Here is a 4017-nt window from a genome sequence, read left to right as displayed (position 1 = left end):
TATCCTGATCGTGTTTTAAAAATTTAACAATGGTCTATGGGAGCCGTGAGGATAAGGTTTTATAATTCTTTGAATGTTCTTTGTTTACTATCATATAGGACGAGAAAATAGAATGAAAAGGTGCCACATCTTCCCCCACCCTACTATATATAGAAGCAGACCAATAAACTTTCAGCGCAATTTAAAAAACAAACGAAACAGTATTTTATTCAGGCGTCTATATTATAAAAGGATATCACTTGAAATAAAGCAGCACTAAGATTATGTTTGATTAATTGATTTTATTTACGGTTTATTTTTATACTTAAGGAGCATTTCCAAACTAATTGTTCAAGGGTTCAAATCCGGCGACTGCCTACTAGCTCTTAAACATGACAAGTGTACACCCTATTGATTCAGGTGCACACCCTACTTATTCTATGAAAAAAAAAAAAAAAACCGTCATGTGACTTTGTGTAAGTTTTTAATGTTTTTAAACAAATAATTAGTGTTATGGTTTATGCTTTTGCTGGCAGGTTACAGAGACCATTCTCGGATTTTTCAACACTGCGCTTGGGATTGTTCTTCTTCTCTACTACAGTGGTTTGGATAGTTGTCACGACTTTTGTCATGTCAGGCTTGGTGAAGGAATTTGGGTTGGATGTTTGGTTAGTAAGCGTTTTCGCCAGTGGTAAATACAACTAAGATATATTTATAGTCCACGTATACGGCGTCTTTTTCAAATTATTAACTCAGGTATACGTACATTTCAGACATTCGTTGCTGGCATTCTCGGAATTACTGCATCCAGCAACAAATCTAAAAAGGGCCTCGTAAGTCGCTTATAACGGCCAACTCAGCTGTTGAACTAAGACACGTTGCAGAGCAAAATATCAGTCGGGAACGCTGTTTCGGCAGTGGCGAGACACCCTAAATCAGACTTAACTTTAATTAAATTGTTATCTAAATTAACATATATATAGTTCCGAAACTCTGATCTTAGATACCAACCCCGGATAAAAGCTTAGTTATACGGCACCAAGCTTGTCATTTAGTTTGCCATATTTTTCTGAAAGTTTTGAATGCAGTCTATTTAATTTCAGATCCTCTCACATGCAAACCTATTTAATTTCAGATACGCTCACATTTCGTTTTCGCGGTGTTAGCAACCATATTCTTAGTGCCGCAAGTTATAATCGCTGCTGTTTGGGCGAAACATACGGTATGATGTTATATGGTACATTTCTGTTATTTTTTTATTATAAATATACTAGAGTGGGGGAAAACGGGACCCTTAAGCACATATTGTCCAATATTTCTCAAAGCAAAAATTATACCAATTTGAAAACAGACCGGGTAAGACAGGACAGTTTAAAATCATTGGTAATTTTGATGAATAAATGATTTTTTATTAGAAATACAAGTAAATAACACGAAATAACATTGTACGCTTTGAAAAACAAGTTTAAACATTCTTTTTCTTGCCCTACTGCTATATAGATATTTACATGTTACATAATATATACATTATATTATTGAACAGAACATGAACATATGAAGAATTGGTATTGTTCGAACAATATAGAACCTCAATTAATAAATATTTTATCCTACAAATGTATATGAACTTGTAATAACAGAAAATTGATAATAACTATTAATAAAGTTTACATTTTTGCGACAAATTTGGTATTGCTACGCTGTTTTTCGCACAAGCCACTTCTCATAAACTATATCCAAGTGCAAATGACTGAATTTCGAATATATTTTCCATATATTTTCTTTTTATTATATCAGTATGTTATATTTGAATAACCCCTGATGTATAAATTATTGAATTAAAAAAAACTTTCAAAGTTTAGCAATAAAAACCTACAAAATTACAATGTGGGGGAAGATGGGATAAAAAATTTGAAAGATTTTATATAAATAGTATTCTGCAACTTGTAGTTAACCTATACCGAAATTAACAGGCTGTGCTAGTTTCTGTGCCATTTAAACTTTATATGGCCTATATAATTTTAAAACGATCTTTTTGTTGTTGATTTTAACCCTAATTTGAACCGTATTGACCCCTGCCTATTTTTATCATGTTTATATTTTAATTTTTCTCACAAAATAAAACTAATTTTATGAGACAAAATCAAACTGTGCGAAATATTTTAGCCTATATTTTTATTAAACTACGATACCGAATTGATGATTCACACTTGCAAACTACAAAATTTCAGGAGTTTTAATATGATTTAGCGAACATTCATAATAAGCATTTTCTTATAATTCTTTTTTCAGCTATTGAAAAAATGCTGTAATCTTTAACACCGAATTTTAATACTGAACAACAGCAGTTGTCTTTGCCGCGCACTTTGTTGGACCGTGAGAACACTGTCGAATAATACTCTAACATTTTTCTTCCCCCACCCTACTATATGTTTTGATGTATTCTAGACGCAAAGAAGAACATTCATTTAACACGTGATTTACAGGTTGCATTCTACTCAATAATATCGATTATCGTTGCCGTATTCGGGTTCATCTCCCTCGTTTTCTGCATTGTCAGCGCCTGTTACTGCGGCCCATTACATCTCGCTTATTACGCAGGAAAGCCTCTTACATTTACAATTCATTGCTGTGAGGAGGTATAGCAGATTTAATATAACACGTGCATATGGTTGTATAGGTCATATGTGGTTTTATTTACATTTATACCAAAATGTTTAAGTAAGATTTTTAAGACTGCGTTTTCCTACCATATTCCTTTTATGTTGATAAGCACATAATAATACAAGTTTACCATAAAAACCTCACATAAACTTTATTGAGTTTATTAATTCTATGCTTACTTTTGAACTGTGCATCAGGTGGAGGCACCATCAGCCATTAATACGCAGAAACAAACACCAGTCGAGATGGATGGTATATATCACATTCATTATTCATGCGCACTTACTTAACACAAATTTGTAGTAAATAGGAATGTAAGCGATTTTGATCAGATGAAATCTCAAAAAAGTCGTCCTGTTACAAGCCCTAATACCTTCGAGCAAACCCCGACAAATTTAGCGGTAAAATTTTCACATCAGCGGTCCAAAACAAGCCAGCATCAACGGCCTAGGGCTGTGACAAGTCCCAAACTACCGGCATCTCCGAACAAAGGGCGATAAACGTCAATATTTCTGGGAACAACAAATAAAATATTCTTCATCGGACAGTTGGATTGGGTGTTACTTGTTTGTAAGCGATTACATTTCAGTATTATCTCCCGTTTATGCGGACTATATAAACATGCCGACATCGGCTTTGGATTATATAAGCCACATTGTACCGTCTGAGGAGGACTATAACAAAAAAGGTCTACATCTCCTTTTTACTTCACATAATATGTTTTCTGTTTAATTAAAAATGAAACTTTTTCGAACAGATATGTTTGTTCATTAACTTAAACATGGCATTTGAAGTCCAATACCTTACAGTCTGTATTACAGTAAATTACAATAGAAAAAGCAGGTAAAAGTTAATGTGAGCAGTTGTGTACACTGTTAAGCTGTAGACGAGAGTGTAAGAGTTGTAGGCCTACGAATGTTTAATTCGTACTAACAACTATATAAATGTTTAGCTGTTTCACACGAAAGTTCAAAATGACATTTTTTAATAGCAGGGTAGGGTAGGGTACGATATAGATGCCGTTAGCTCTTTTATCCCATATTTTCTAAATGTGTTTTAAAGGGGCATACCAACGAAAAATGAAAATTTGTATATGAATAGATATGCTCAAATGTAACCTAAACGTACCATCAAAGTTTGCCAAAACGATACTGGTTCTAAAAAAAATCGCGTGAAAAAAAACCGCTAAAGTAAAATAAAAATCGGCTGTTTCGACAATGCATAGGAAAAATTTTATTCAACTTTGATCGTTTCTACTTTCAAAAATACTAAAGAAAATACAAATTTTAATTCTGATTTGGTATAATGAATGCTTCTTCTTCAAGAATATATAAAAAAATTGTAAAACATAGACTTTATTATGTATTAATTTTT

At 32.9% G+C, this 4017-nt stretch overlaps 1 long non-coding RNA gene across 1 annotated transcript; it reads left to right on the top strand.

The window, feature by feature from the left end:
• Positions 1-239: 239 nt before the first annotated feature.
• LOC113475441 lies at positions 240-3187 on the top strand. Its single transcript, XR_003397199.1, has 5 exons — positions 240-455; positions 516-647; positions 753-812; positions 1115-1201; positions 2466-3187. It is a non-coding gene; the product is annotated as an uncharacterized LOC113475441 (long non-coding RNA).
• The last annotated feature ends 830 nt before the right edge of the window (positions 3188-4017 follow it).

Source organism: Ciona intestinalis, unplaced genomic scaffold (genome assembly GCF_000224145.3).
Source record: "Ciona intestinalis unplaced genomic scaffold, KH HT000493.1, whole genome shotgun sequence".
NCBI lineage: Eukaryota > Metazoa > Chordata > Ascidiacea > Phlebobranchia > Cionidae > Ciona > Ciona intestinalis.
This window is presented reverse-complemented; position numbering and strand designations above follow the sequence as displayed.